Genomic DNA, 13,446 nt, shown 5'->3' with positions numbered 1-13,446 from the left:
TGAGTCCGGTGTGCTAGCGGTTAAGTGTCGTGTGTGTTAAACCTAATTTATCTGTGTTTGATCTGAAAAGTTAAAATATTAATGAAAAGTTCGCCCTGATCAGGAGCTCAATCTAAAGACGTCCTCACATGTTACTGCTCACCAGCACCCCCAGCAATGGTATTTCTGATGGAAAGTAGAGAGCTTTCTCAGAGTAAAAGCTTTGCATAAAATTAACGGACAGCGCTTTCTACAGGTTTCGCTTGAGGTAGGATTTGGGTTAGGGTAAGGGTTTTATCTGCTCAGCCACACAATCCCAAAGAAAACACCACAGTAACAGAGACCAACTCTTCATAGTAGCCAAACTAACCACAACAAAGTCGTTTCTGATGGAAAGTACCGAGCTTCTCGGAGTGATAGTTCCGGATGAAATTAACAGACGACTCTTTCTACATGTTTCACGTAAGAGTAAGGGTTTTATCTGCTCAGCCAGATAATCCCAAAGAAATACCACAGCAACAGACAGTCTTGGTGGTAGCCAAGCCAACGGCATTTCTGATGGAGTAGCAAGATTCTCGCACAATAGTTTTGGCTGAAATAAACGGATGGCTCTTTCTACATGTTTCGGTTGGTTTAGTTTAAGTGTTTTACCTGCTCAGGCAGACAATCCCACACAAAATAGCACAGCAACAGAGACTAACACTTCACGGTAGCCAAGCTAAACAGCAATGAAAATTCTTAAATAAAGTACCGACTTTCTCGTACTCGAAATTTTGGATCAAACTAACTGACTTTCTTCATGTTTTGGTTGAGGTAGGGTTTGGTCAAGGGTTTTATCTGCTCAAGAAAACAATCTCACAGCAACAGAGACTAACCCTTCGCAGTAGCAAAGCTCACCACGGCAATGGCATTTCTGATGGAAAGTACCCAGCTTCTCGGAGTGACAGTTTTGGATCTTATTGACGTATGCTCTTTCTACAACGTTTCGTTTTGGTTAGCTTAAGTGTTTTACCTGCTCAGGCAGACAATCCCACAGCAACAGAGACTAACTTCGTCGTAAGCCAAGCTAACCACAGCAATGGCACTGCTCTTCTCAAGTACCGACTTTCTGAGTGACAGTTTCGGAAAAAAATTTCATGGAGGCTGTTTCTACATGTTTCAATTAGAGTAAGGGTTTTATCAGCTCAGGCAGACAATCGCACAGAGAATACCACAGCAACAGAGACTAACTCTTCGTAGTAGCCAAGCTAACTACGGCAATGGCATTACTGATGGAAATTACCAAGCTTCTCGGAGTGAAAGTCTTGGATAACATTAATGGACGGCTCTTTCTAAATGTTTCATTTATAGTAAGGATTTTCTCTGTTCAGGCGGACAATCCCGCAGATATTACAATAGCAACAGAGACCAACTCTTCGTGGTAGCCAAGCTAACAACGGCAATGGCATTTCTGATGAAAAGTACCAAACTTCTCGGAGTAAAAGTTTTGGATAAAATTAATGGACGGCTCATTCTACATGTTTCGCTTAGTTGTAAGGGCTTATCTGTTCAGGCGGACAATCCCGCAGAAATACAACAGCAACTGTCTGCCTAAAAAGATAAAACCCTTATACTAAACCTAACAAAAATATGTAGAAAGAGCCAGCCGCTAATTATATCCGAACCACAAGCTCCGAAACACTCCGTATCTTTCACCAGAAATACCATTGCCGTGGTTAGCTTGGCTCCTGCTAAGAATTAATCCCACAAATAATACCATAGCAACAGAGACTGTCTTGGAGGTTGCCAAGCTAACAATAGCATTTCTGATGGAAAGTACAGAGCTTCTCGGTATGCAAGATTTGGATAAAATTAACAGATGGCTCTTTCAACACGTTTGGGTTGGGTTAGGGTTTGTATTAGGGTAAAGGTTTTATCTGCTCAGGCAACAAATCCCACAGTAAACCCCACAGCAAGAGACCAACTCTTCGCGGTACCCAAGCCAACGGCATTTCAGATTGAAAATACTCGGTTAACTTTATGGTTAGGGTTGAATGCCAGAGCCAACATATGTCAACTGAGCACCACCGCCAATGCCCAAGTGCTGGACTAGAAATACCCCCAGAATTAGGGTTAGGGATATGGATAGAGTTTGATTGGTTAAGTCTAAGGGCAATTTGGGTGTTTATTCATTACAACTGATCTCCCATCGTTTTATAACTTGATTACTTTATCCCGTTTTAAACTTGAAAAGTTGTTGGTGGGGTTTGGAACAATACAAGTGTTTTTTGTTTGTTTGTTGTTTTTTTTTTTTAATTGAACTTTTCTGCAATTGCAATTTAATGTTTTAAGAGTTAAGACTAAGGTTTAGCGTTAGATCAAATTGATGAATTTCTGCACTTTTTTCCTTTTTACCACTCAGAACATGCCCCTTCTCTTGATGCTCCCATGAAAGGAACATTGAACGTCATCTAAAGCACAGAGCTTGTGATTAAACCACTTCTCTGTACCCGCTTAGCGCTCAGGAAGAAGCACGCCAGCTCAACATCGTGGGTGGCGGGACTCACTTTAGAAAAACATTTCTCACGATAAAACTAAAGAACTTATCGCCGAAAGTAGGATTAGGTTTGGCTAAACGTAACGGATGGCTCTACATCTTTCGGTTAGGGCAAGGCTTTCATCTGCTCAGGCACACAATCCTACAGAGAAAACCACATCAAGACACCAACTCGTCGCAGTAGCCAAGCTAACCACAGCAATGGTATTTCTGATGGAAAGTACTGAGCTTTTCAGATTAAAAGTTTTGCATAAAATTAACGGAGAGCTTTCTACATGTTTCACTTGAGATAAGGTTTGGGTTAGGGCTTATCTGCTCAGTCAGACAATCCCACAAAAAAATAACAGAGAATAACTTAGCAGTAGCCAAGCTATCCATGACAAAGTCATTTCTGATGGAAAATACTGAGCTTTTCCAACTGAAATGTTTGGATAAAATTAACAGATTGCTCTTTCTACATCTTTCCGTTAGGGATGAGTTAGGCTAAGAGTGTTGTCTGCTCAGGCTAACAATATCACATCAACAGGGACTACCTCTTCGCAGTAGCATTTCTGAACATGGAGTGATAGTTTCAGATAAAATTAACGGATTGCTCTTTCTAGATGTTTCGGTTGAGATAGGGTTAGGATTTTACCTGCTAAGGCAGAAAATCTTAGAGAATACCAATGCAACAGAGAATAACTTCGATAGACAAGCTAACCACGGTAATGGCATTTCAGATGGAATGTACCGAGCTGCTCGGAATAAAATCTTTGGATAAAATTAAGGATTGGGTCGTTACACATCTTTTGGTTAGAGTAGAGTTACGCTAAGGGTTTTATCTGCTCAGGCAGACAATCCCACGGCAACAGAGACTAACTCTTCATAGTAGCCAAACTAACCACAGCAAAGTCATTTCTGATGGAAAGTACCGAGCTTCTCGGAGTGATAGTTCCGGATGAAATTAACAGATGACTCTTTCTACATGTTTCACTTAAGAGTAAGGGTTTTATCTGCTCAGCCAGATAATCCCATAGAAATACCACAGCAACAGACAGTCTTGATGGTAGCCAAGCCAACCACAGCAATGGCATTTCTGATGGAGAGCAGCGAGCTTGTCGCAGCGATAGTTTTGGGTAAAATAAACGGATGGTTCTCTCTACATGTTTCGGTTGGGTTAGGGTAAGTGTTTTATCTGCTCAGACAGACAATCCCACAGCGACAGAGACTACCACTTCGCGGTAGCCAAGCTAAACACAGAAATGACAATTTTGAAATAAAGTACCGACTTTCTCGTAGACACAATTTTGGATCAAATTAACTGATGACTTTCTTCATGTTTTGGTTGAGGTAGGGTTTGCGTAAGGGTTTTATCTGCTCAGGCAAACAATCTCACAGCAACAGAGACTAACTCTTCACAATAGCAAAGCTCACCATGGCAATGGCATTTCTGATGGAAAGTACTAGGCTTCTCGGAGTGACAGTTTTGGATCTTATTTAAATATGCTCTTACAACAATGTTTCGATTTGGTTAGCGTAAGGGTTTTACCTGCTCAGGCAGACAATCCCACAGCAACAGAGGCTAACTTCGCCGTAGCCAAGCAAAACACAGCAATGGCATTGCTCTTCTCAAGTACCGAGCTTCTGGGTGATAGTTTCAGGAAAAAATTCACGGAGGCTGTTTCTACATTTTTCAGTTAGGGTAAGGGTTTTATCAGCTCAGGTAGACAATCGCACGAAGAATACGACAGCAACAGAGAATAACTCTTCGCAGTAGCCAAGCTAACCACGGCAAGGGCATTTCTGATGGAAAGTACCAAGCTTCTCGGGAGTGAAAGCTTTGGATAAAATTACTGGACGGCTCTTTCTACATATTTCGCTAAGCGTAAGGGTTTTATCTGCTCAGTCAAACAATCCCACACCAGAGAATAACTCTTCGCAGTAGCCAAGCTATCCATGACAGTCATTTCTAATGGAAAGTACGGAGCTTTTCCAACTGAAAGGTTTGGATAAAATTAACAGATTTCTCTTTCTACATCTTTCGGTTAGGGATGAGTTTGGGTAAGAGTTTTATCTGCTCAGGCAAACGATACCACAGCAACAGCGACTACCTCTTCGCAGTAGCATTTCTGAACATAGATAGTTTCAGATAAAACTAACAGATTGCTCTTTCTACATGTTCCGGTTGGTATAGGGTAAGGGTTTTACCTGCTCAGGCAGACAATCCCACACAGAATAGCACAACAACAGAGACTAACACTTCACTGTAGGCAAGCTAAACACAGCAATGACAATTCTGAAATAAAGTACCTAGTTTTTCGTAGTCACCATTTTGTATCAAATTAACTGATGACTTTCTTCATGTTTTGGTTGAGGTAGGGTTTGGGATTGGGTAAGGGTTTTATCTACTCGGGCAAACAATCTCACAGCAACAGAGACTAAATCTTCTCATTATCAAAGCTCACCATGGGAATGGGAGTGACAGTTTTGGATCTTAACATATGCTCTTTCTACAATGTTTCGGTTTGGTTAGCGTAAGGGTTTTATCAGCTCAGGCAGACAATTGCACATAGATTACCACAGCAAAAGAGACCAACTCTTCGCAGTAGCCAAGGCTAACCACGGCAATGGCATTTCTGATGGAAAGTACGAAGCTTCTCGGAGTAAAAGCTTTGGATAAAATTGACGGTTCTGTCTACATGTTTCGCTTAGTTGTAAGGGTTTTATCCGCTCAGGCAGACAATCGAAAAGAGATTACCACAGCAACAGAGACTAACTCTTCGTAGTAGCCAAGCTAACTACGGCAATGGCATTCCTGATGGGGAGTATCAAGCTTCTCGGAGTGAACGTTTTGGATAAAATTACTGGACAGCTCTTTCTATATATTTCGCTTAGTGTAACGGTTTTATCAGCTCAGTCAGTCAATAGCACAGAGAACACCACAGCAACAGAGACCAACTCTTCGTAGTAGCCAAGGTAACTACGGCAATGGCATTCCTGATCGAAAGTACCAAGCTTCTCGGAGTGAAAGTTTTAGATAACATTAATGGACGGCACTTTCTACATGTGTCACTTATGGTAAGGGTTTTATAAGCTCAGGCAGACAATCGCACAGAGGATACCACAGCAACAGAGACGAGCTCTTCGTGATAGCCAAGCTAACCACAGCAATGGCATTTCTGATGGAAAGTACCAAGCTTATCGGAGTGAAAGTTTTGGATAACATTAATGGACGGCTTTTCTACATATATCGTTTAGTGTAAGGTTTTTGTCAGCTCAGGCAGTCAATCGCACAGAGAATACCACAGCAACAGAGACTAACTTCGTAGTAGCCAAGCTAACTACGGCAATGGCATTACTGATGGAAAGTACCAAGCTTCTCGGAGTGAAAGTTTTAGATAACATTAATGGACGGCTCTTTCTACATGTTTCACTTATGGTAAGGGTTTTACCTGTTCACTCGGACAATCCTGCAGAAATACAACAGCAGCAGACTCTGTCGTAGCCAAGCTAACCACGGCAATGGCATTTCTGATGGAAAGTACCAAACCTCTCAGAGTATACGTTTTAGATTAAATTAATGGACGACTCTTTCTACATTTTTCGCTTAGTTGTAAGGGTTTTATCAGCTCAGCCAAACAATCACACAGAGAATACCACAGCAACAAAGTCCAACTCTTCGCAGTAGCCAAGCTGACCACGGCAATGGCATTTCTGAAGGAAAGTACCAAGTTTCTTGGAGTAAGTTTTGGATAAAATTAATCGACGGCTCTGTCTACATGTTTCGCTTAATTGTAAGGGTTTTATCAGCTCAAGCAGTCAATCGCACAGAAAATACCACAGCAACAGAGAAAAACTTTGTAGTAGCCAAACTAACTACGGCAATGGCATTCCTGATGGAAAGTACCAAGCTTCTCGGAGTGAAAGTTTTGGAAAACATTAATGGACAGCTCTTCTTACATGTTCCGCTTAGATGTAAGGGTTTTACCTGTTCAGTCAGACAATCGCACAGAGAATACCACAGCAACAGAGACTAACTCTTCGCAGTAGTCAAGCTAACCACCGCAATGGCATTTCTGATGGAAAGTACCAAGCTTCTCGGAGTGAAAGTTTTGGTTAACATTAATGGACGCCTCTTTCTACATTTTTCACTTATGGTAAGGGTTTTATCTGTTCAGGCGGACAATCCCGCAGAAATACAACAGCAACAGAGACTGTCTGCCTAAGCAGATAAAACCCTTATACTAAACCTAACCCAATCCTTACAAAAAGATGTACAAAGAGCCAGCCGCTAATTATATCTGAACCACAAGCTCCGAAACACTCAGTCTCTTCCACCAGAAATACCATTGCCGTGGTTAGCTTGGCTCCTGCTAAGAATTAATCCCACAAATAATACCATAGCAACAGAGACTGTCTTGGAGGTTGCCAAGCTAACAATAGCATTTCTGATGGGAAGTACAGAGCTTCTCGGTATGCAAAATTTGGATAAAATTAACAGACGGCTCTTTCAACACGTTTGGGTTAGGGTTTGTATTAGGGTAGATGTTTTACCTGCTCAGGCAGCAAATCCCACAGAAAACCCCACAGCAAGAGACCAACTCTTCGCGGAAGCCAAGCTAACCACGGCTCCGGCATTTCACACTGAACATACTAGGTTAACTTTATGGTTAGGGTTGAATGCCCGAGCCAACACATGGCAACTGAGCACCTCCGCCAATGCCCAAGTGCTGGACTAGAAATACCCCCAGAATTAGGGTTAGGGATGTGGATAGAGTTTGATTGGATAAGTCTGGGGGCAATTTGGGTGTTTATTCGTTACAACTGATCTCCCATCGTCTTATATCTTGATTACTTTATCCCGTTTTAATCTTGAAAAGTTGTTGGTGGGGTTTGGAACAATACAAGTGTTTTTTGTTTGTTTTTGTTTTTTCTTTCAAATTGAACTTTTCTGCAATTGCAATTTAATGTTTTAAGAGTTAAGACTAAGGTTTAGATCAAATTGATGAATTTCTGCACTTTTTTTTCCTTTTTACACTCAGAACATGCTCCTTCCTCTTGATGCTCCCATAAAAGGGACATTGAACGTCATCTAAAGCACAGAGCTTGTGATTAAACAACTTCTCTGTACCCGCTTAGCGCTCAGGAAGAAGCACCCCAGCTCATCATCGTGGATGGCGGGACTCGCTTTAGAAAAAAAATTCACGATAAAAACTAAAGAACTTATCCCCGAAAGTAGGATTAGGTTTGGCTAAACGTAACGGATGGCTCTACATCTTTCGGTTGGATTGGGACAAGGGTTTCATCTGCTCTGGCACACAATCCTACAGAGAATACCACAGCAAGACACCAACTCGTCGCAGTAGCCAAGCTAACCACGGCAATGGTATTTCTGATGGAAAGTACTGAGCTTTTCAGAGTAAAACTTTTGCATAAAATGAACGGAGAGCGCTTTCTACATGTTTCACTTGAGGTAAGGTTTGGGTTAGGACTTATCTGCTCAGTCACACAATCCCACAAAAAAATACAACAGAAAAACTCTTAGCAGTAGCCAAGCTATCCATGACAAAGTCATTTCTGATGGAAAGTACTGAGATTTTCCAACTGAAAGGTTTGGATAAAATTAAGATTGCTCTTTCCACATCTTTCGGTTAGGGATGAGTTAGGCTAAGAGTTTTGTCTGCTCAGGCAAACAATACCAAATCAACAGGGACTACCTCTTCTCAGTAGCATTTCTGAACATGGAGTGATAGTTTCAGATAAAATTAACGGATTGCTCTTTCTAGATGTTTCGGTTGGGATAGGGTCTTACCTGCTAAGGGAGAAAATCCTACAGAGAATACCACTGCAACAGAGAATAACTTCGATAGACAAGCTAACCACAGTAATTGCATTTCAGATGGAATGTACCGAGCTGCTCGGAATAAAATCTTCGGATAAAATTAAGGGTTGGGTCGTTCCACATCTTTTGGTTAGAGTAGAGTTACAGTAAGGGTTTTATCTGCTCAGGCAGACAATCCCACAGAAAATACCACGGCAACAGAGACTAACTCTTCATAGTAGCCAAACTAACCACAGCAAAGTCATTTCTGATGGAAAGTACCGAGCTTCTCGGGGTGATAGTTCCGGATGAAATTAACAGCCAACTCTTTCTACATGTTTCACTTAAGAGTAAGGGTTTTATCTGCTCAGCCAGAGAATCCCATAGAAATACCAAAGCAACAGGCAGTCTTGGTGGTAGCCGAAGCCGACCATGGCATTTCTGATGGAGTGTAGCGAGCTTGTCGCAGCGATAGTTTTGGGTAAAATAAACGGATGGTTCTTTCTAAATGTTTCGGTTGGGATAGGGTAAGTGTTTTACCTGCTCAGGCAGACAATTCCACAGCGACAGACTACCTCTTCGCAGTAGCCAAGCTAAACACGGCAATGGCATTTCTGCAGGAAAGAACAGAGCTTCTCGGAATGAAAATGTTGGATGAAATTAACGGAGTGCTTTCTACACGTTTCGCTTAGGGCAAGGGTTTTATCCGTTTAGGCGGACAATCCCTCAGAAATCCCACAGCAACAGAGACCAACTCTTCATCATAGCCAAGCTAACCATGGCAATGGCACTGCGGATGGAACGTACCGAGCTTCTCGGCGCGATAGTTTTGGATGAAATAAACAGATGGCTCTTTCTACATGTTTCGGTTGAGTTAGGGCAAGTGTTTTACCTGCTCAGGCAGACAATCCCACAGCAACAGAGACCAACTCTTCGTGGTATCAAAGCTCACCATGACAATGGCATTTCTGATGGAAAATACTGAGCTTCTCAGAGTAAAATGTTTGGATCCAGTTTAAAAAAAACGTTCTACATTTCGGTTGGGGTAAAGCTCTATCTGCTCAGGCAGATAATCCCACAGAAAGTGACTAACTCTTCGCGGTCGCCAAACTAAGCACAACAATGTCATTTCTGAAGGAGAGTACTGAGCTTCTCGTAGTCAAAGTTTTGGATCAAATTAACAGATGGTTCTTTCTACATGTTTCGGTTTAGGTAAAGTTTTAACTGCTCAGGTGGACAGTGCCTAAGCGCTGGCTTGGAGAAACCGTCAGGATAAGGGTTATGGAGAGTTTGATGGGTTAATGGTAGGTTCAATTTGGATGTTTTTTCTTCTTAAAAATTGATCGCCCACTCTTGTATCTTGATTGGTTTACCCCGTTTAAACTTGAAAAATTGATGGTGGGGGTTGGAGCATTATAAATGATTTTTTTTAAGTTCACTGCTATGGCAGTTTGTTTTTAGGGTTAGGTTTAAATAAAATTAATTGATGGCTCTCTGCATTTTACCACTCAGAGCATGCTTCTTTGCACAAAAGCACAGAACTTGTGATTAAACCACTTCTCTGTACCTGCTTTATGCTCAGGAAGAAGCATCACAGCTCATCATCGTGGGTAGCAGGACTCACTTTAGAAACGCATTTCTCTAGAACAGCACAGCAACAGAGACCAACTCTTCGCAACAGGCAAGCGAACCATGGCAATGGTATTTCTGATGGATAATACTGACCTTCTCGGAGTGAAAGTTTAGGGTTGAATGCCCGGGTCAGCGCGTGTCACCAGAGTGCCGGCTTGGAGATACCCCCAGAATTAGGGTTAGAGAGGTGGATAGAGTTTGATGGATTAAGGATACGGTAAATTTGGATGTTACTTCCTTACAATTCACCTCCCATTGTCTTCCATCTTGACTAGTTTACCCTGCTTTAGGCTTCAAAAGTTGTTGGTGGGGTTTAGAGTAATAAGCTTTTTTTGTTTTTAAGCTGTCTACTATTGAAATTTAATGTTTTTAGGGTAAGGATTAGGACCAAGGTTTAGGTCTGGATAAAACTGGTGGATTTCTGAATTATTCCCTTTTTAACCCCTCAGAATGCACTCATTCCTCGAAGCTCCCATAAAGGAACACTCAACGGTTAGCAAGCAGAGTTTGTTATTAAACAACTTCCCTGTACCCGCTTCGCGCTCAGGAAGATTCATGACAGCCCATTATCGTGGCGGGCGGGAATCACTTTCTACTCATAGGTTTTCGTAATGTGCGCGTATATATCTGTTAGTTAGTGTAGATAGCGGGACCGGAAACTAAAGCATTTATGATCCCAATTCTTTTTGGAGGTAGTACATATCGTCTCAGAGAGTAAAGGAAAAATCCCAGAGAATTAAAATTATACATAAATATGCATTTTTCTAAAAAACACTTTTATCTGCATTTCAGATGATTCTGAACATTTCATTTTTTCACCTATGTAAAAAAAAAAATCTGGGACTTCGAAATGTTTGGCATTATGCAAAATAAATGCATTTCTGCAAAAATGCACTTATGATCCTAATTTTTTTTGGAGTTGGTAGGTATTGTTCCAGAGAGGACCAGAAAAATAGCAGAAAATTAAAACAATTTTAATAATTATGCAAAATATGCATTTTCTAAAAATGGCTAAAAACCACTTTTTTGGCATTTCAGATGATTCTGAGCATTTGGGGGGAGGGAGTTGGAATAGGGGGGTAAACCACTTTTCTCAGCATTTCAGAGGATTCTGAGCATTTGGGGGGAGGGAGTTGAACTAGGGGGGGTAAACCACTTTTCTCGGCATTTCAGATGATTCTGAGCATTTGGGGGGAGGGAGTTGAAGCAGGGGGTAAACCACTTTTCTCGGCATTTCAGATGATTCTGAGCATTTGGGGGGAGGGAGTTGAAGTAGGGGGGTAAACCACTTTTGTCGGCATTTCAGATGATTCTGAGCATTTGGGGGGAGGGCGTTGGAGTGGGGGGTTTAGGGGCAGGCGGTTAGCTGGCAGGATGAAGATTTAGACGGGTGGATAACCAAACCGCTACATTGCAGCAGGGTTCCTCTAGTAGAAACATATTTCAAGTTAAGAACGACAGAAATGATCGCTGAAAATAGTCTTCTGCAGCTTTTGGTTAGCGTTAGGTTTGGATAAACTTAACGGATGGATCTTAGTTAGGGCTGGGGTTTGATCTGCTAGGGCAGACAATCCTACAGCAGAGACTGGCTGCCTGAGCAAAAAAAAAAAACCTCTTACCCTAGTTCTACCGCCAAGTCCAACAGAAAAACGTAGACTGAGCTATCCGTTAATTTTATCCAAACCTTTGACACCGAGAAGCTCTGTACTTTTCATCAGAAATGCCACTGCAGTGGTTAGCTTGGCAACCACCAAGACAGTCTCTGTTACTATGGTATTCTTTGTGGGATTAATTCTTAGCAGGAGTCAAACTAACCACAGCAATGTCATTTCTGAAGGAGAATACCAAGCTTCGCGTAGTCAAAGTTTTGGATCAAATTAACAGATGGTTCTTTCTACATGTTTCGGTTTAGGTAGGGTTTGGGTAAAGTTTTATCTGCTCAGGTGGACAGTGCCTAAGGGCCGGCTTGGAGAAACCCTCAGGATTAGTGTTATGGAGAGAGTTTGATGGGTTAATGGTAGGTTCAATTTGGATGATTTTTCTTCTTTACAATTGATCGCCCACTGTCTTATCTTGATTGGTTTACCCAGTTTAAACTTGAAAAATTGATGGTGGGGGTTGGAGCATTATAAATGATTTTTTTTTTGAAGTTCACTGCTACGGCAGTTTGTTTTTAGGGTTAGGTTTAAATAAAATTAATTGATGGCTCTCCACATTTTACCACTCAGAGCATGCTTCTTTCCACTAAAGCACAGAACTTGTGATTAAACCACTTCTCTGTACCTGCTTTATGCTCAGGAAGAAGCATCACAGCTCATCATCGTGGGTAGCAGGACTCACTTTAGAAACACATTTCTCTAGAACAGCACAGCAACAGAGACCAACTCTTCGCAACAGGCAAGCGAACCATGGCAATGGTATTTCTGATGGATAATACGGACCTTCTCGGAGTGAAAGTTTAGGGTTGAATGCCCTGGTCAGCGCGTGTCACCAGAGTGCCGGCTTGGAGATACCCCCAGAATTAGGGTTAGAGATGTGGATAGAGTTTGATGGATTAAGGATACGGTACATTTGGATGTTACTTCCTTACAATTCACCTCCCATTGTCTTCCATCTTGACTAGTTTACCCTGCTTTAAGCTTCAAAAGTTGTTGGTGGGGTTTAGAGTAATAAGCTTTTTTGTTTTTAAGCTGTCTACTATTGCAATTTAATGTTTTTAGGGTAAGGATTAGGACTAAGGTTTAGGTCTGGATAAAACTGGTGGATTTCTGAATTATTCCCCCTTTTTAACCCCTCAGAATGCAGTCATTCCTCGAAGTTCCCATAAAGGAGCACTCAACGGTCATAAAAGCAGAGTTTGTTATTAAACAACTTCCCTGTACCCGCTTCGCGCTCAGGAAGATTCATGACAGCCCATTATCGTGGCGGGCGGGAATCACTTTCTACTCATAGGTTTTCGTAATGTGCGCGTATATGTCTGTTAGTGTAGATAGCGGGACCGGAAACTAAAGTATTTATGATCCCAATTCTTTTTGGAGGTGGTAGATATCGTCTCAGAGAGTAAAGGAAAAATCCCAGAAAATTAAAATTATACATAAATATGCATTTTTCTAAAAATGGCTAAAAACCACTTTTATCTGCATTTCAGATGATTCTGAGCATCTTTCATTTTTTCACCTATGTAAAAAAAAAAAAATCGGACTTATCAATGTTTGGCATTATGCAAAATAAACGCATTTCTGCAAAAATGCACTTATGATCCCAATTTTTTTTGGAGGTGGTTGGTATTGTTCCAGAGAGGACCAGAAAAAAAGAAAATTAAAACAATTTTAACAATTATACATAATTATGCAAAATATGCATTTTCTAAAAATCGCTAAAAAACCACTTTTCTTGGCATTTCAGATGATTCTGAGCATTTGGGGGGAGGGAGTTGAACTAGGGGGGGTAAACCACTTTTCTCGGCATTTCAGATGATTCTGAGCATTTGGGGGGAGGG

General features: G+C 41.4%; 2 non-coding genes and 4 pseudogenes across 2 annotated transcripts; all 6 read right to left on the bottom strand.

Annotated features, from left to right (window-relative positions):
• Positions 1-2,371: 2,371 nt before the first annotated feature.
• LOC130121321 (small nucleolar RNA U3) lies at positions 2,372-2,583 on the bottom strand. The gene has a single exon (XR_008811052.1). It is a non-coding gene; the product is annotated as a small nucleolar RNA U3 (small nucleolar RNA).
• A 4,944-nt stretch (positions 2,584-7,527) lies between these two features.
• Positions 7,528-7,739, bottom strand: LOC130121308 (small nucleolar RNA U3). Its single transcript, XR_008811041.1, has one exon. It is a non-coding gene; the product is annotated as a small nucleolar RNA U3 (small nucleolar RNA).
• Positions 7,740-9,818: 2,079 nt separating this feature from the next.
• Positions 9,819-9,988, bottom strand: LOC130121345 (small nucleolar RNA U3; annotated as a pseudogene).
• Positions 9,989-10,387: 399 nt separating this feature from the next.
• LOC130121350 (small nucleolar RNA U3) lies at positions 10,388-10,568 on the bottom strand (annotated as a pseudogene).
• A 1,598-nt stretch (positions 10,569-12,166) lies between these two features.
• On the bottom strand, positions 12,167-12,336 carry LOC130121339 (small nucleolar RNA U3; annotated as a pseudogene).
• A 400-nt stretch (positions 12,337-12,736) lies between these two features.
• LOC130121346 (small nucleolar RNA U3) lies at positions 12,737-12,918 on the bottom strand (annotated as a pseudogene).
• Positions 12,919-13,446: the final 528 nt, after the last annotated feature.

This window comes from Lampris incognitus, chromosome 11, assembly GCF_029633865.1.
Source record: "Lampris incognitus isolate fLamInc1 chromosome 11, fLamInc1.hap2, whole genome shotgun sequence".
Lineage (NCBI taxonomy): Eukaryota > Metazoa > Chordata > Actinopteri > Lampriformes > Lampridae > Lampris > Lampris incognitus.
This window is presented reverse-complemented; position numbering and strand designations above follow the sequence as displayed.